The sequence below is a fragment of the Rhipicephalus sanguineus genome, chromosome 1 (genome assembly GCF_013339695.2).
Source record: "Rhipicephalus sanguineus isolate Rsan-2018 chromosome 1, BIME_Rsan_1.4, whole genome shotgun sequence".
In the NCBI taxonomy this organism is placed as follows: domain Eukaryota; kingdom Metazoa; phylum Arthropoda; class Arachnida; order Ixodida; family Ixodidae; genus Rhipicephalus; species Rhipicephalus sanguineus.
The window spans coordinates 197646657-197666436 of NC_051176.1; positions in this window are offsets into that span (position 1 = coordinate 197646657).

The following is a 19780-nucleotide window of genomic DNA, read 5'->3' on the forward strand; positions in this document are numbered from 1 at the left end:
TATGATGGAGAGGAGACCATTCGCGACCAAGGATTTGGTTAGCTCTCTTCAGCTTCCTGCCGTCTCTTCGCGAGGAACCTATTTGCATCTGAACGGGTCGCGCGACGATTAATGGGAAATCAGGGGAAAACGGCACGAGCACAAAGCGGACGAACCGCGTGCAGAGAAGCGCACACACACGCGCACAGGAAGAGGGAACGGCTGCAAGAGGCTGCCCAAGGCAAAAGGCTGAGCTAAGTATATATAAACCATACGCTTTGCGTGAGCGAGGAAAGAGATGGGCCCAGCGATCACTTGCGGGGCTCCCATCACCATGCAAGGCACCATGCACCGCTGGAGCCATCAAACCATCACCAGTCGGGAAAACGAGGTTTCCACTTCGCCCCCCCCCCCTCCCCTTCCTGCATAGGGATCGCCCTGATGGGGGAGTCGGAGCCCGAATGAATTAAAGCTTTCCGCCTTCTTTGGCTGCACTTGATGACTGGCCTTCTTATTCTTATCCTTCTCGCTCTTCGCCGCTTGCGTTCGGTTCCTTCCGTACCGTTTGGCATGTTTTGGAGACTTTGAATCGAAACGCGGTCCGCAAAATCGAATCAGAAGGCGCATTAATTTTCTAATGAAGGGTTCTGTTTCGCCTTCTTTCAGACCTTTCCGGCTGTGCACCCGCAAATCCGTTCGTCAGGCAGTGCTACCCCCTCCCTCCTTTCCCCCACCCCCCATCTTCTCAACCCCCAGTCTTTCCCGATTTTCCTGTTCTTAACCTTGCACTCCACCGGCAGGGTAGCTCTGCTGAGATGGACGATGGGGAAATAAGGAGCGGCCGGATGGGTCCAGGGAGCGTAGTAAAGGAACAGCGCAGGTGTCTGCCTTCCTCTACGCTCTTTCTGCGCGGCTCCGCAGCACCGACGCGATTTTTTCTCCTCATCCTCAACGCTATCCGCGAATAATGTCTCGAGAGTTCGGTGGGCGGTGCTTTGGCACCCCCGACGTTAGTTGGTTGCTTTATTCGCCCATAAAACGAAGATCTTAACGGCACTCATCTCCCAATTTTTTGGTGTGCCCATTTTCTTTAGTGTACGACGGAAAGCTCGGTTACCCCTCAGAGTGTGCGATCATAAAGTGGTAACGCAATAAGAAAAAAAGAAGGCGTGGAAAATCTTGATTACAAGTAATTTTTCTATCTGCAGTGAAGACTGAAATGCGTTGAAAAGTGAAAGGTGATCGCGATTACATATTCATCGGCATCAGTGGGAAGCAGACAAGTGTGGCCCTGGCTGTAAGCAATACAAGCCAATGCTCCTGACAGGTAGACAGATGAACTCATATTGATCCCTCAGAAAATCGCGCGCATAAAAATAAAAAAGAAAGAAAAAAGAAAGCTTTCATGTGGGCCGCCGTTCTATGAAGAAGACCATGGCTCGCTTCGGGCTCGAAGCGGGGCTCCCTCGAGACGAAGTGCGGGCTGACTATGCACTTCGGCATTACACAAATAAGGCCACCTTATGACAGAGACGCAATAAACACTTGTTTGTGCTACTTGTTTAGATTTACATGAACTGGCTTCTGCAAACCATCTAGGTAGGCGAACTTTTTGAGCAGGTAGACTTAACGTATGGCCCAATGCAGCCAGGAACTATACACGAGCGCAACGAAGTCAATCACGAAACAATAACCAGTAGGGGCCGTATTCACAAGAAGGTCTTACGCTAGAATTGTCCGTGCGACAAAAAAAGTTTAGCCAATCCTGGTGCTAGGCATATTGTTGCGAGGCTGAAGCAACCTCCCAACTGGTGCACAGACCAACCAGTATATATACACTTATACAGAACATCGCCCGAACAGCCATGCTAGTCGATGACCCTCAACTTCGCCGTTAAGCGGGGGACAGACGGTCCGATTTTCCATGCGATCCGACGGCCGACGCCGCGGTGGGGGAGAGGGAACGGTGGCTGTACGATGCTATGAAAGGTCACCATTCCGGTGTCCCCTCCGCCGTGTCGGACGTCGAATCGCATGAAAAATCGTACCGTCTGTCTCGCCCTTTAGTTCTCTGTTCGGTTTCTCACTACGACAATATCGTTAGCGACTGCGGCTGGCCAATGGAGTAGAGCACTTACCAGCAAAAAATTTGTCAATTCTGCCCATGTTTTGTATTTTTAGTGTGTGTGTGTGTGTGTGTGTGTGTGTGTGTGTGTGTGTGTGTGTGTGTGTGTGTGTGTGTGTGTGTGTGTGTGTGCGTGCGTGCGTGCGTGCGTGCGTGCGCGTGCGTGCGCGTGTGTGTGTGCGTGTGTGTGTGCGTGTGTGTGTCAGAAGCATCAATGCAGACCATACTTTCCGCTCAATGACATTAATATAGAGAAGTACATTGTGAAAGATGGATATCCACAACGCGCAAGTTGCTCAGAATAGCCAAATGCTGCTGAAACGACTGCACGAGTAATTCAAGACAGTCTATGCTAGAAAGCAAGCAAAGTGACAGGAAGCGCAGAGTTTCTGCGCTTCTCTGCGGCACTGACGCAAGCCACAGGTCAGAGCATTCACCCCCTTTGTCCTCAGGTCGGCTATTACAAAAGATAGTGCCTTCGCGCTCTGCAGGCAGAAAACGAATTGTGTGAGTGTATCCTCGCTGATCTTCAGCTCGCACCCTCGAGTGTGCCTCGCGATGTCGATCACGAAGGGCGGCGAGAAGCCAGGACGCTGCACACGTCGAAGCGGCGCCCACCATGCGCACTTCTTGCGAAAGTTTCAGGTGGACCCCCGTGGCCAGGCGTTGGCGTATCGCTTGCATTGCTGGCTTCTGGCCGGATTTCGACGCAAAAACAAAATAAATAAATGTGCGCCATCGGGAGGAAAGTGGAAGGGCTGGCGCGCGTTTGGGGCGCCTCGCTGCAAGCGCGCCGGCTCGCCTGGCAACCACAGGCCATCGATTTGCGAGACCTCTGGTGCCTGGCCTCATTAGTAAGAGTAATGCACGCCCTTGTCGCCCCGCAGCGCTTAACCTTTAGCCGGGGCTTGGCCCGCATTACAACCGCGGCGGTGTTCATTGTTTCCAGGCGCCCGCCCTCGCCGGCCTTTTCGCGCCGACGCGCGACAGAGCGAGCGCGCTCTACTCGGACAATGCTGACCGCGTCTACAGCGCTGTTCTGCCGCGCGAACTAAGAGAGAAAACCACCGAGTTGGTCCCCCTCAACTCGCCCCTCTTTTTTCGCCACGCTCGCCACGCACGGGGGCGAAAATCAGGTGGGCGCTGCCAATGCACCTCGCACCGCCGCCGGCAGCTCGCACGAACAGTGACACTTTTCGCGCCAACAATGCGTAAGATTCTGCAGCGGCTTTACGTCGGTAGTAGGGACAGTTCACAAGTACACAATTTAGGTTCAGCAGGGATCGTGTTCGTTGATGCTGCCCGATGCACGTCGGCCCTATATCTGCCGTGAGTGCCGCTGTGGTAATGGTGCCGAAGGGCATCAGTTACGCAATCTATTGACGGCTCTGCAAGTTTACTGCCCTCAAGTGCCTACACCTATGGTTTTCACCTACGGCACAAGGGTGAAAAATAACACGAAAGCCAAAAGCAGTATAACGTCGGAGGCGCCAGCGCACGCTCTGCAACTCATGTATATGACGAGAACAGTTTACCAACTAGCCGTGGCCCCTTTCTATTTGAGCGGTGAGCGGTGCCAAGTATTCGCCAGTCGGCCGGCAGGAGTGCGCTATCTTTGGCAATGCTCGGACTCGAACCACAACAACGACCCAACATTGGGGGGAACGCATTCCAGGTCCCACAAAATCGCGCGACGTGTCACGCACTCGCCTTTTATTATGTCCTCCCTGCACACCAATAGGTATATTTTCCTTAAACGGCGAGGAAAAAAAGAAGTAAACGAAAGAAAAGCTGTCCCGAGGCTCGCGAGCGAGAAGGGCAGCGCAGGAATTGCAGCTAAAGGGGGCGCGTACTGACCGCGACTGGAATCAAGAGACTACCGCTGCAGAAGCCATGCTTCACTGCTGCGAGGTCAGTTGACCCCGAACGTGGACATACGGGTATTTCTGCCGATGTTTTCCCCTTTCTGTTATTCCTCTCGCGTCCTCTTGTCTCGCGTACCGCCTCTCCACTGCGAGATGTCCCGTGGTCCGCCGGTAAGGCACATATTCTTCCTTTGAAAAAGCTGAAAAAGAGAGAGAGAAAAAAAAAAGACCTTGCGCCCCATAAGCGCCTGAAAAGAAGGGCGACACAGAAGGACAGCATCCTGCCAACATCCCGGGGGCCTCCTCGGCGTTCCCTCTCGCTTGTTTGCGTGGGGACGAGGAGCGACGCTTTGGAAGCGACGCACCTTCGTCGCCTGTTGTCTGCGAGCAAGCGATGCCATGCGCTTCGCTTTTGTGCGCGCCCTCCTCTCCTCCCGAACGCAGCCCGAAGTTCCAACAGTCCCGCTCTCTTTATTTAACGCACATTCCCGGCGGCGGAGGTCGCTGAGACGCTTGTGTCCCAGCTCCTCGCTCGGGAAGAGCAAAACAAGAACACCAAGCTGAAAGCAAACACGCAGCCTCCAGAGCAGAGAAGCGCGCTGACCCCCCGGGGTTTTCGACTGAGGATCCGTTTTAAGTCACCGCCGGTGGCTGACCGGCCGCTGGAATGTTTTGAAAGCTACCTGGGTGCAGTTGTCTTGCAGCCGAACACCAGGATCCGAGTAAGTGTTTTTCTCGCCAGAACTCGCTGTCATCGCCGGTAGCTCTCCCCCTCTCTCCGTTCTTCCCCTTCCGACATCCTTCAACATTTCCCCTCTCTATTTTTTTTTTCGGGCTTCAGTGCTTTCTTTTTATTTACTTGCCTTTAAGTAGCATTTCGAAGAGAACGGAGACACTCACGGGACAATATAACGCCACCAACAGCAGCGCCGACGTGTTAAAAGGGCTGCATCACAGAAAAAAAAAGTACAAACGGGGAAATTCTTTTCGGGGAAAACGCAAAATATATTTGTTGAGTGAGTCTGAGTGAGCTCCACCTTTTATCGCCGGCCTATCGTCCTATCTACTCATCTTCAGCATTACTATCAGCCTTATATCGGCTTACTTTTATACTCGAGTCTATTCACACATATATCAACGCACTAGCGTTCATGCGCCACCTCCATGTTGATTGATCGGAGGCGCGAGTTTAAGGTGGGGGAGGGGAGGAGGTGCCATGATCTCCCCCCACAAGCTTTCACAGGAAGTTCTTGATAAAAATATCTCTTGTGAGTCGCGTATTTCATAAAAAGTGTCCTTACTGGATTGAAACTTTTGATAATTCGTATTTGAAAGAACAGCATCAAAAGGTATATCGTACGCTCTTAATCAGGTCCCGCTTAAATGCTACCTATAGCCAGGAAAGTACACGAAAAAGGTCTAGTGCCTTGGCTATAAGTAGAACATTACGCAGGACATGACTAAGAGTGTAGAGCACCGATTATGTGAGAAATTGGTGTTAAAAAGCGTTGACACCATGATCGAAAAAGCTAATTTTACGCTAACGGACTCATGAGTCGACTCACTCAGACTCAAATCGAGCCGTGAGTCTGAGTGAGTCTGGCGCAGTAATATTTTGGTGAGTCCGAGTGACTCTGGTTGAGAAAAATTTTGGTGAATCTTAGTCCGAGTGAGTCTGGTTGAGAAAAATTTTGGTGAGTCTGAGTCCGAGTGAGCCCTAAGCGGAAAATACATTATTTGAGTGAGTCTGAGTGAGCTCCAATTTTCTTGCCGACCTATGCCATGCAAGCCAGCCCCACTGTAATGGACAATATCCCGACGAGTCAACACACTTCCCCCGAGTTTTCGATCTCTGCGTCCTGCATGCAGCCTAAATCGCAGAAATCACTGTCAGGGCCACTGGACAACAATTGACTCATCCCTGTTTATGTCCACCACGAGCAGATGACGGATTTGCCGCTATAGTACGTCGCGAGTTTCTGTATCCCCGTGACGTCACGCTGCTATGAAACGTCACTGAGAAGCCACCCCCTCAATACCGAAACCGAAGGTGTCTTTTTAAGGTAGCGGTAATTAAAATACATTCGATGCATTCCCAGGCGCCACAATACTCGTTTTAGGTGTCTCGACACCAGTATTTTTATTTAAATCCGAAAATTTTTAACATTCGTGTCAGTACTCCACACCGTGATCTGGTGAATACGTGTCCAGGTTAGTGGTGAGCCTGCTAACATCCCACCTGTGAATCCCGGATCCGTGATTCCACATGTCTGAGGGAGCCTGAGCTCGTGATTCCGTAAGTGCATTATAGTTGGTAATTCACTGGGTATCGGTGGCGCTCGAATGAACGCGTGCATGAGGACGCGAGTATGAGCGAATGTGCCTGACGGCTGTATCGCTTGGTAAGTTTAGACCCAAGAGTATTCGCCAGGATGTGATTTTGGAGTGTCATTGTCTGCATTTATGTACGTGAAAATCGAGACATAAGGCAGCCGCTGCTTTTCCTAGCGAGAGACAGAAAGCGTATTTGATATATATTAAATAGCATAATTTACGAACTGAACAAGAGGCGAAAGGCCGGCTAGTTGGTCCCGCCTCGTGTTTTCTTTTCTTCGTCCAGTGTTTACGCTGTTAATTCCTTCTTTAAGCAGAATTTATTGTACCGAAACTGCGCAGTGTTATTAGGGATTGTTGTAGTACATGCCTCCTGATTGATCATGATCACCTTAGGTTTGGCATTGCGCATACAAAACACAGTACATGAACGTTCTTGCATCCCGCTTCCAACGAAGTGCGGCTGCCACAACCGAGAATCGAACCGGCCACCTTGTGATCAACAGCATAACGCCACAGATACTGCGCACACCACGGCGCGTCCGAATTAGAAAACGTGGACCGAGCCAAGTCACACTCGCTCAGTTGAAAGCCTCAATTCCTCAAGTGAATTCAGCCGCAAAGTTACCACATCGTACGTGGGAGGCGCAAGCGAGAACGGTGACCAAGAACGAAAGCAAGAGAGGCACGTTTGCGCTGTTAGGCCAAGAGCTCAATAATGTGGGAGACGCCGGGACTCCGGAAGTTGCTTCCGGTGCCGCCTCCTTCGCGGGCCTGCCGAGCTTCCGGTGGTCTGTGGCGTTCCACGAACGTGCCGCGAGGTGTCCCCGCGGCGCCTTCCCCGCTTCGGGTGTCGTTGTCGGCACTTCGGGCCTCTGAGGGGCCGCCCCCAAACGCTCGCGCATTGCGTGTCTCCGCGACAAAGCCGTCGGGGCCCACCCGTGACGCAATATGAACAAAGACAGGAAACCCACCGGAAATGCAAACCCGCAACCGAAGAGAAACAAACCTGGCGCACTCAGGAACGCAGAAAAGCAGGTTCGCAGTACTGTGCAGGCGACCTTTATTTAATTAAAGCAGAACTGTCGCTTGCGCACGACTCAGATGCGATGCCATAGCCTGACAATCCAAGTTGAGCTATGATCGTTTTCAATAAAACCTACAGAAGCTGATTCTTTCTCAAATCCAAGCTCGCGTGTACATTAAGTCCTAGGTCGCTCAACATAGCTTCGAACTACAAGCAGTCTTGTCGTACAGAGCTTGTTCCAGGTGATCTGTTACATCCCTTCTTAGCCAACGAAATCACAGCGATAACTCTACTCGCTTATCACGCTATGACATGCTTCTAAGGGCCAAAGGCTTTCACTGACATGTTTAATTCTTAACAGCCACTGTGGACAATATCACGTTTGCTCTATGCTTATGTCACACCTATGGCACATTATCAGGCATTGATCTATGGATTTCGTAATTCTCTGCTACCACTTATGGCGCACTTAGCAACCAGATTTCAGCTACACAACTACTGACCTAGCTGCACTGAGGCAGCTTTCGTTTACATCATGTGCAAACACAAAAGAGCTCTGTTTTGGCTCATGCTTATTGGCTCACAAATGGAGCAGCAGTTACCGAAGTGATTACCAAAACAGGAAGAAGTAACTGCTGAAGCTGCATAAGACGCCCTGCAAGCTTGCGAGCTGTATCTCAGCGTTGTGTTGCAGCGGTTGCCCGCCCACTTGGCACGGCATATACAACAGAAAATTTTCGAATAGGCGCCCCAAACGTTTTGGGGCTCCAGAGAAATAGCGTCGGAAACACTGCGCATGCGCGAGACCCATACAGCGTTCGCGTTTTGCGTCGGGCACGCTACTTCTCGAATTTAGCGGGAGCTCCAAAAGCTTTGCGTCAAATAAACATGGCGGCACCCATCGAAGCGACGGATCTCAGCCAAGACCAATCTGACCCGATTTCTGAGCGACTGATGAAGTTATCAATAAACAAATGCTGATATAGGCTATCGCCTTCTCCCATCTCATCCATACAACAAAGATTGCCCGAAAAATAGCCCACATTTTCAAGATCCGTTTAAGTTACATTGTCGTGGCTGACGGCGGCAAGTAACGTGGGCTCGCAAAATTTATGGTGATTACCAGCGAATGTAATGCCACTGCACCTTCTAAATAATAATCTTAAAGAATACGTGTATCGAAGACAAATACCTGTATCATCTTTCAATTATTATTCATCGCAGCTTGTCTTTCTGGACGCCGTGGCGCTGCAAGCGCAATACGCGCAAAACTGTGAACGTAAGACCCTATTCGAAAACTCGTACTTCCTGCATGACCCAAAGCTAGCACAAGCAAAATGCTTTGGGGCAACAAAATTTGGGGCTCCTATTCGAAAAACTCCCTAATATGACAGCGCCGAGGCTCACCGTATAATGTCGTTGCCTAATATAGCAGTTCGACGGAATCGATCCAGATGCCGCTTCCGAGAAAAGATGTGCCAACTATGGTATGCACTGACCCTTCAGTTAGTAGCGGTCTCTACCGTGTGGCTTCAGCAGCCTCCTTGACAGATCCCCTTCCACAGACGATAGGACCCGTGTTGTAAACAAGCACAAAAAACAAGCACGCAAACACACACACACAATATATATATATATAATATATATATATATATATATATATATATATATATATATATATATATATATATATATATATATATATATATATGACAAAGTGGTTTGACTGAAATGGGGTGTAGTTGAGGAAAGGGGATGAGGACGAAAAAAAAAAAGGGTGGTAATGAGGAGCATACCGAGCACGTGGTTCAGTTCATTTATTTCTACGTAATCAGCGCCATTAAGGATCATGCAGGTAGGTGGTGGACAAATGTACATAATTTAGTAATAATTGACCATATTAAAAGTATCAATTGCAATGAAATGACACTATTGCACAGCAACAGTAACAAGGATTGGACACCGAACTCACATACTTATGGCGAACAAACTAAGCTCTGCTCGCAATAGCAAATCATTAATGCACACCAGTGAATTGAGAAATAAGCCACACCATTTATTTTGAAGATCTGCTTTGCGAGAACGTTGCTGTGTAGGCTTCCACATAGGCTGTCTTCTAACACGTCGTCGGTTCAGCCTCAGCACAAGACTCACGAAAGGAATAAAAAGTTCTGCCCTTACCGCTGAAGGCGAGCAAATTAGTGTTCTAGTGAATAATATCGCTCTTCATTGCCGGACCTTGCCCTTGACAGGCTGGCGATTATTCTCTTCTCGGGTCATCTAGATACCGCAAACGCTTCCGCCCTCACTTGTGGTTGTTCTGACTGTTCAGTAATCCGAAGTCTGTCCCCATCTTCGGAATCCTAAGCCGTTTTGACCCTGTGCCGTCTTCAATTGAAGCCTGTCACCACCACCGACGCTATCCGAGCAACCATTTCAGAAAGCCGAACAGGCGAAGTCGGCTTCTGGTCGGTGGGGAGCCTGCTACCACAAGACCCTCTTTCACGCATGTTAATCAATTAGGACCGCACCCTGACATTGGAGAGGGTGATGGCTGAAAGCACGTCATACGATAAGCCATCTTCTATTCACTTCCGCCGCTGACTTACGGGAAATGCTTTTGGACGGGCCGCTCGCTTTGAGTAACTGATAACGCACGCCGAGGCATATGCTAATAGCCTGTTTCCCAAGGCGGTATCCGGCGCGGGGATCCCCGATGAGTAATGCTTGTCCACTCGAAAAAAATTAGGCGTGCTGTCGCCTGCCCTTGAGAGACAGCGCCCTTTCGTCGGCAGAGGGCCCGACAACACTGCCCCCGCGATTCTGCCGTCTGCGGCGTCGCGCGCTTTACCACATGGACCATTCTGTGTTTGAGGGGAAACCATCGCCGCCCTATCTGTCGGCGACCGGCGGCGCGCCTTTGCTTGTCTTGGCACAAAAAACGCCATTCCCCCATTGGAAACACGCCTCAACTCATTTCCGACACAAAAAAACAATGTAACGAGATACCCGTGACCTGCATAGTATTGCGATACAGGCGATACATCGTAAATGTATTTCACTACCGAGATACAAATACATTTTTCAAATGTATCTCGATACAGAAATACAGATACTCAGAAGTATCTCTGAAATACTATCGCGATACTCTTGTATCGCGATACTGCCCAGCCCTGGTTCAAGGTTACAAGCATTTCTTATACCGCTGTTTCTATAATGACGCGCTCCGGCAACTGGTGCATTACACTTTTAGCGTTAAACTTAATACCTGAGTGTTTGCAAAAAAGATCTCTTTAGGATGACGTAGCTCTTTGCCCCTGTGCTATTGCATGTAAGCGCTTTCACAAGAGGAGCTTGTGCGTAAAGGGGTATTCAGACGGGGGAGAAATGCTCGGGGGATAAAGGCGGAGCCTAGTGACGTCAGCTCGCGAGGAGAAGTCTCCACAAATGCTCCCCACTCACACGGACGAGGCGAACGGAGGGGGAGACCAGTGTTACTAGACTACTCTGGTGGCTTGCACCACCCGTTTGACGAGCTGCTGACGACGAGCTGCAGACGACCATGCAGCTGCAGACTGTACACCCGCTGCCGCTCTCTGCAGGAGCAAGTGTAACAATGTGGCCAAACAAGAGCCCGAAATTCCGCCATATCCCCCACCGCCGGGGGATCGTTTGTCCTGTCGGGGAAAAGGTCCCCGTCTCCTCCGAGGAGCCGCGGGGGGGTCACGCCCACTCGCTAATCCGTGACGTCGCGGTCACGTGATCCGCAATCCCCCCATCTCCCCCGAGCATTTCTCCCCCGTCTGAATACACCTTAGTTGCGGCCGCAGCTTCGATGTGTTCACTGCAAAACAGGGGCGTAGGCAGAAATTTTTTCGAAGGGGGGGGGGCACCTCCTTGATCAGAAGTGGGGGCCGGGCGCGGAGTTGCGGTTGAGTGCCATTTTGTGATCCGTGTGCCATAGCAAAAAAAAAAAAAAATCGAGGAAAGGGGGGGGGGGCACAGGCCCGGTGTGCCACCCCCTAGGTACGCCACTGCTGCAACATGCTTTTAATAAATGGGCTCGGACACCGCATAAGCGCACTGGACGGAATAAGTATACACCAAACGGCGCCATCGCAACCTATCAACGACATGAAACGACATCGTTCACTCCACAATACATATCAAGTAACGACCATATACTCGTATCATGTCCGTGCTCCGGGAAGCACCGATCGCTCCTGCGAAGCTCTTGTGTGTTATGTAAATACAGTTCCCCGCATTTGTGAAATCTATTTGTCTTCAGCTACGGGTGGCGGGAAGTGACAACTGTTTATTTATAGTCGAGAGAAAATGACGCCCTGTTGCTTGTTTTTCGAGTCAATTGAAGCACAATCTTGCTGAAAACCATAAACAAGCTTCACGGGCTGTGCCAAGGGTGTGTGCACCTATTCTAGGACTGAAAAAAAAAAAAAAACTGCACGAGTGAAAGTGCGTATGGAATCCTTTAATTTTACTGTTACAGGCTTCACATGGGTGCGTTTAGTGTTCTTTTTTTTTTTCACAGTGTATAAGGATAATTTTTCTGTACATCTGCTAGAACAAGATGGACACTCGGTGAAACGAGACCACCTTACTCCAGCGTTTGGTGAATGTGACGAGTGCCGAAGGTACGGCGGTTGTGCCCTGACGTCATCGAGGCTGTCATTTTGTTGTACAGCCAACACGGTGAAGAGCATGTGCTTTATCCCGATCATTATGTCGCTAGAAGCGTAGTGGAAAGCTTCGAATCGCTCAGCAAAATGCGTACGTTGATGTCACGTGAACACTCTCCACAGACAAACGGCGGGCATGAAGGGGGAGGAATTGGTCGATTTGTTAGCGTCAAAAGCACGTCTATACTCGCTTTATATACTGAAGGGATACCGATTCAACGAGGTCACACGACACGGAAAGAAAAAGAGAGAAAAGTGAGATAAAGATTGTGCGGTTTTACGTGCCACAGCGAAGATATGATTATGCGGCGCGCCGTAGTGAGGGGACACTGGATTAATTTTCACCAACCTGAGGTTCTTGACTGAGCAAGTACACGGGCGTTTTTTGCATTCCTGGCGCGACCCAATGGGGACCTGAACCAAGGGCTCCACCCTACGAGGAAGACCTCTCAGTCTTGCACAAATAAAAGTTTTGCTCTCTCTCCTCGTTCGAATTACGACCGCCGTGGGCGGGAATCGTGCCCGCGCCCTCTCGTTTGTTTAGCATCATATAACCATCTTTCTCTACGGTATAACGCCATAAAGCTGATAAGCCATCACGGCGGGTCGAAACGAAAGAGAACAATCGCCAATCTCTGAATGTAAAACTGCACAAGTCGCCTTCAGCTCCAACAGATGTATGCACAGCTGAAGGCGCGCACTCATACGTAAGACATCTGATATACTGGCGTTCATAGCGAAGACAATGTATTGACGGGAGACTAGAAAAGCGATAAAAAGTACGTGGTTAACTGGGCCAGATGGCATGCATTCATTGTGCGTACAGAAAAAAACAACAACAACAAACGGATGAAACACAGGTAGAGTAAATCGTTTTTTGTGTTCTTTACTCTTCCTGTGTTTCGTCATTTTTTTTCTTTTCTTTCTTTTTTTTTGCGCTGTACCCAGAATGGATAAAAAAGGTACTTCGTCGTCAGGCTATTCGATTAAGCGTGCGTCAAGAGTCTTGATATTACTGTTAATAAGCTCTGTGGAAAAAAAAAGAAAAAAAAAAGAGGATCCATTCCACTTTGTGAAACTGAATGACCAGCGAAGGGCCCACAACGCAGAGGTGACATAGAATTTCGAACCTTCACCGATCACATATCCTGCAACCCTAAATGTTCTTTCAGACAGTCCCTTTCGAACTTAGCGCATGTTCCTTTCACGTTTCCCCTTTGAGCAGCATGCGTCTTTTTGGCGCGACATGCCCATGGAAAATCGTACCGTCTGTCTCGGCCTTTATCCGGCTTGCCGCATGCGCTTGGAGTGGTGAGTTGTTGTTGTTGTTGAATTAACTTTATTGCGGTCCAGAGAACACGCAGGGAAGACCCCGCGCCACCCGGCTTAGTCCCACGTGTGACCGTCAAGCATTAGCGCACCCAGGATTTCTCTCAGGGGGGGGGGGGTTAAATTCTGAGACTACAGGAATGTAACGACAAATGAAATATGTCATAACAAATAATAATAATAATAATAATAATAATAATAATACTACTAATAATAATAATAATAATAATAATAATAATAATAATAATATCAAATGTGATGATGATGATAATGATCTTTCAGCGTTTTGCAGCACGATATTGAAAATACTTGAGAGGGCCGAGAAACCACTCAGTGAAGCAGTGCACGTAGAAAATAAACGGCAAATTGAATAAACCAAGGCGTAATATAGTTCCAACAAATGTGTCTGGCAAATACTTGTTTTTGTAAATTTTTCAGCTCCATGTAGTGATAAGGGTGTTGACGTGTTGACGTAAGGGTGGTGATCGCGCAATGCTGTTATAAAACAAATGATTACTATGGTAGCGCAAACAAATCGGACGCAAGAAAGGCACACGAGGAAACCCGGCGTCGTGTGCCTTTCTTGTGTTCCATTTATTGTGTCTTGTGTCCGATAGCCACAGTAATCAGGAAATGTCTACAAACAAGCCCCATTGGTAACTTTAGCAGCTGAAAAATTCTGCAACTGAAAATTTTGTGCATAATGCGAGCAGAACATCCTATATTATACTTCCTTCGAGCCTCGCCAAACTATAAATCTGAAAGTGTATCGTAAATATTGATTGTAAACTTTCTGGCATTGATTATACACAGTATGCACAGGTCAGTGCAGCACACGTACAATACAATTCTCAGCTCACGGATAAACTGCATGCATTGTAGCCACGCTTACCGATTTGCCATGTCATTTGGGTGCACAAGTTCGGCGACTGAAGTACCCTCTGATAAGTCACTGATCGATTGACGCATCTGAAGGCGCTATGTGCTGAGTCATCGGTTCCTTTTTGGTCTTAATCGGGCATTCCGAGTGTTGTTGCTGCTTCTCTTGAATTGGAACACGGAATCTTTGTAGGGAAGTAGGTGAGGATCGTGTTCGACTAGCGCGTCAGCGAGATTTCTGTGGTGTGGTAGCTCACTGTCGACGCAGACTCGCGCAGCAGACACAGAAGCAAGTTCTAGCAAAGCAAACTTTTCCGTCCGATGTACAACATACAAAAAAGAAGTGGTAAAAAGAGAGAGAGCGAGAGTTGCCTACTGAAAAAAAAGAAAGAAAACATGGCACCCCAATATACCTTTCGCATTTTCCAAAGCCCCTTTTTCTTGTCCCACGACCTTCAAAACATTTACTCATTCTGCCACGTCGTTTTACTCCTCCCGTCTTCGCAACGTATGGATTTCGCGTAGCATTCGTGCTTGCTTGGGGTCCCTGCGTGTGTGCAGTACTGCGGCATGGCTGGCGACGCACACACTAGTTGCTCCAAGGCTTGCTCAGGAACGACAGTGTATGTGCTTAAACTGATATCGTCATGTGCTCGAGCTGTACGCTGTACGGATCCGGGGTTTGCGGTCGCTTTGACGAATGAGCCGCGTACTACGAGGTCGCCTTTCTTCTCGCCGCTCCAATGCACCTCGTCCGTCCGCTCTCAACAAAGTTAAGAAAAAATGCACGACCACCCCGCTGGCGACACCATTTGCCTGCACAAAACGCAAGCCCCGAAGAAAACAGAAAACACCTGTTTCGAAGCGCCGCTGACGGCCTCTTATCTTTGGAACTTTGAGTGAGCATTGTCCCTACGTTTCGGAATCCATACGGTTCCTTCTTGAGAGTTCGAGGGAGCGAGACAAACGAAGAAGGCTTCTTCATGAAAGGGTGAGTCAGGAGGCGGCGGTGCTCGTCAGCAAAAGGACAGAGGAGTGCTAGGGCTTGACCGGTGGGAATGAGTTGAAGAGTAAAAGGGGGTGGGGAGGTCCTTTGGCGCGTGGATGTGTCGAGGTAAACTGTTAGATGAGAGACAGGGGAAGGGGGATACTTGGAGTGCCGGACTGTGTGAAGCTGTAAGCAGACATCTTTTTTTCTTTTTTCTTAGGCTCTGCGCAGGGAAAAGCGAAGACGCTACGTGTAGTTGCCTTCAGCGTGGTTCACGATTGGGTAGCTTGGATCTGCCAGCATTCATATTTCTGGTAATTGGTTTCAGCTGCGAGGACTACAGTTTCAAGAAAATTGATTCGGCGGTCTGCGTCTTTGCAAAATTGTGGACGTCTTTCCCGTCCTTCTTACAGGTTCTCAGTTCCGCTGATGCAGCGGGCGTCGCAGCCAGTACAAGCAGTTTTGTTGAGGATGCCTCGGGTTCGCTCTTCCGGTGGCCAGTCTTTTGGAGAAGGCAGAGCACGCGCTATTGTGCTCGTAATGCTGAAAACATTTTCACGAACCGCCCGTCCCCATCGTCGGCTGCGGGCCACGCGCTCAGAGGGGGGAGGGGGATGTCAACAAGACCGTTTCTTTTTCCTTCTTTTTTGGCACCCTATTACGCCGGCGGCTTTTCGAAAATGTGGTTTCGCTTAGAAGTCGCGCACGCGGCGCCGTTTGCGGTTTCGAACTGGCTTCGGCCCTGGGCTTTATCCCCCCCGTTTCGGACTGCACGTGTGCATGGCGCAAACGGACGGGCCATTCGCGGTGTTACTGTCACGTGACTCAGCCTTCCGCGGAAACGGGCGACAGTTTCGCTGGCGCCACGGATAGCGGAGAGTGATGTACGTATTTCTGTCGTTGTGTCGATTGGCGGAGACCTGTTGCTGGATTTCTCAGCTTGCGTCGTGATTTTATTCAGAAAGCAAATGAATTGCTTTCTGAATAAAATATATTGGGTAGCCGTTCTTGGCGAGTTTCCTGAATACATCGCGTTTTTCTTGTTTTACTTTCTTCAAGTTGTGTGCTGCAGTGCGTTGCGGCTCTTCGCATTAATATGTTTACTACTGATGTATTGCGGATATTCGGGAGGTCTGAAGTGAACTGAAAATATCGACTTGTGTAGATGTGTTTGCACAGCTTTATTTTCAGGTTACGAGAACATTCAGAAACGACAGGGAGTTTTCTGTTTTAAGGTTTAACTGAATACTCGTTCGAAAAATTTAGATGAGAGAATAATTGTGATTATGATCTCCTAGCTGACGCTCGAATGACATTCGTTGAGTCGTATCTGAGAAAGATTTTTGGCTGCGGTTGCAATGAATTGTTCCTCGATGTGTTTCATTGTTATATTTGCTATGGCGACAGACGTGGGCACAGGGTTCCGAATATTGAAAGATTTATGAGAAAGTTTACATATTTAGCAAACTTAATGCATTGTGATAAGGCAAGAAAAAGAATATTCGCACCATATGTATCTGGAGGGGCCCAAGTGCTTCAAGTGCTTTTCTCTCTCTCTTTTTGCGTTGTGGAGGATCGATAGTTCCCTCGATTCGGTCCTGCCGATTTGAATCATGTTATGCCCCGTTTGCACGTAAAAAGTGGCGCTAATTGGTAAGACCTTAAATATAAAGGGCATTTTCGTCGAATGAGTGCTGAAGAGACAACAAGTGCCAACAAGTGGTCCAACAAGTGCCTTCATTTTCATTTCCAAGGTCAAGAAGGGAGCCGACAGATGGATACACGGAGTGGGATAGGTTTCAAACAGGAGAAAGTGCCTCAGACAGGCTGGCCTAACGTTTCAATAGGAGGACCTATCTTTGTCAAAGGCGCCTTGTCATCCTTGGCGTGTTAGTTTTAAAGGGTTAGTGTTGGCGTCATGTCCAGCGGTGGCGCTTGTCGCTAATTTCTGCCCGGAAAGAGAAAACTAGATAGAGGAGTGTAGACCAATAGGGAACCAGCGCTGGAGTTTCCGCGATGTGGGCAGTGCCGCCCTGGCGGTCAAAGCGCGCATACTCCAGCCGCTCCCGCGGACGACAGTGGCAAGTGGTTGAGGCGATGCGGGCGCGTATAGCCGAAACAAAACGAAAAGATGCTGGCGGTACTGTTGCGCATTGAAGTGCCAGAATACGTAGAAATGAGGGAGGACGTATCGTTCTATGCTTTTCCTTCTTAAACATATGATTAGGAACGGATGCGGCGTTGCATCCCGGCAGACAGGCGAGCACAGTATGTTCTGCTCTTGCTCTCCTGTCTAGTGGCGTCGGGCTGGTTTCTAAACCGAACTGCGCGTGTCTGCTAGATTTATTCGTTAGTGAGAGCCACCAGTGGAAACCGGGGCCAATGAGCAGAATTTAATCGGTGTTTTGTCGTAAATGAAACATACATATTATGCAGCATGCGGCATATGTAACAATCTTTCATCTGACCACCACCAAGCTCATTCTGATGCCACCGCGTGCAGTGAATATGATACGATAGGCAGGTAGTCTACATTATTTGCAAACATTTACGTCGCAGAAGGAACGCTGTCTGTCTACGAGATGCGTACGGGGGCACGTTCGCGCCGAAGCCGCTGAACTGTTATGAGAAATACGCACGCGATGGATGCCTCCGTTGAACTTCACTTGTGCTACAGACAGAGTTCTTGTCACGAACAAAGCAACGGACTACTCGAAGCTTAGCTTTCTGGAGTCAGCCGATGTGGTAAAGCTTCTTTGTGCATTGGCTGCCGCAGCGAAGTGTCATCGCAATTTATGCCTTGCTAGAAAAGGGTCAAATGTCTTGGATTTTTACTCGCCGTTTACGTACTGTGTTAGTTTTTTCGCTTGCCTGTGTCTACTTAGAATAAACGTGTTTGTTCAATATGGGCAATTGCTGGCGTTTTACGTGCCAAACAAGGTATGATTATGAGGCACGCGCCGTAGTGTGGGAACCAGGATTAATTTTGACCGCTTGGGGTTCTTTAATGTGCACATAAATCTCAGTACGCGGGTGTTGTTTGTATTTCAACCCCATCGAAATGCGACCACCATGGCAGGAATCTATCCCGCGCCCTCGAGCATAACAGCGCGACACCATATATGCTATGCTAGCACGGTGGTTTGCTTCATCAACGTCGGCGTGCATACATACCGCGGGCTCGGCATACATACCACGGCAGCAAAACGTTGACGCAGCTACTCCTTGCCTCTTACATTTTTTTTTACTACAGTAGTGCGCAGCTGGTATCGACACAGCATGTGCTTATCAATGGATGCTTGTGAGCCTGCACTAGCTTGACACAAATCCCAGGACGCAACCAAAATGGTGACGACGGAGTCGCCACCACGGCACAGCACTTTCTCTTCGACGCGTATGCACAGACGTAGTCTGCTTCGCAGGGGCTTCTCCCCGTTTCCAGTGCCTTTCCTGGGAAAGTAGCCTTCAGACAAAGTTAATTTTTTTTCAAAACCATCGAGCGTATACTGCGGCAGTGGCCTGCTCGAGCTGTTTCGCGCTAAAATTAAAGCACGGGGAACCGGCGCACCGCGCGTGCGCTTCACCGCGGTACTAGTGCGGCCGATCGTCTGGAGCGCGCGCGCGGCATGGCCTCCGAGATTAGCCGGCGGCGCGGAGGCCTGCGAGCGGCTGAGTTATGTCGCGACTTCCCCGCCAGGCGCCCTTTTTCGGGCGCGCCACCTATCCAGCGCTGGTCGCCATTGCCACATCATTTCAAGAACGCTTGCAACGGCGTGCCGGCCCCTCTTCTCAGAGGTAGGGGGAGCTGCAAAGAAGAAAAAGAAAAAAAAGGAAGAAAAAGAAAAAAGGGAAAGGGGGGGGGGGTCTACCAAAGGGAGAGCCGTAGAAGGCTCGACAAAGAAAAGAGCGGCGTATGGAAGCAACTTGGAAAGGCTGCAGAAGGGCGGCGCGTCTAGCACTCACAAAGGGCTGCAGAAGATGGTGGGGCAAACGGGTGGTGTACTTTTGAAGCCCACACGTGCTTAATGGGTGAAGTCATTGGCGGACATACACACCAAGTGTCATCGATGGCCTCAAAAGTTGGGCGGCAGTCCAGTAAGAAGAAGGAGGAGGAAAAAAGAAAGAAAAAGAAAGTCCTGATGGATGTAAGGATTGAAATTTGTGTATCAAATACGATTCCATGTATTTCCTCTCACGTGGTGACCGGAAATTTGTTTGCAGAATGTAAAGTTTGGCTTGATCGAAATTGTGGTCTTGTTGGTTGAAGTGGCTATCCCACCTCATTCTCATTTTATGTTTTGTAGAACCCATTTATGATGAAAAAAGAACTGTTTGTCGGCAGGAGAGCGTACATTATTGAGTGTTTAAAGGAAAACAAAGGTGCTCCGGGAAGGACACAATTCGTGTTCATTATAATATCAAGGATTTAAGAAAAAGTAATGAGAATGCCATCGGCATCGTAAAAGGAAATGTTCATCACGCTTAAGCGAGTTTCGATTCCATAGCGAGTAAGGAGTTGAATGTACATGAAAACGCTTGTTATTTCTATAAAATTGA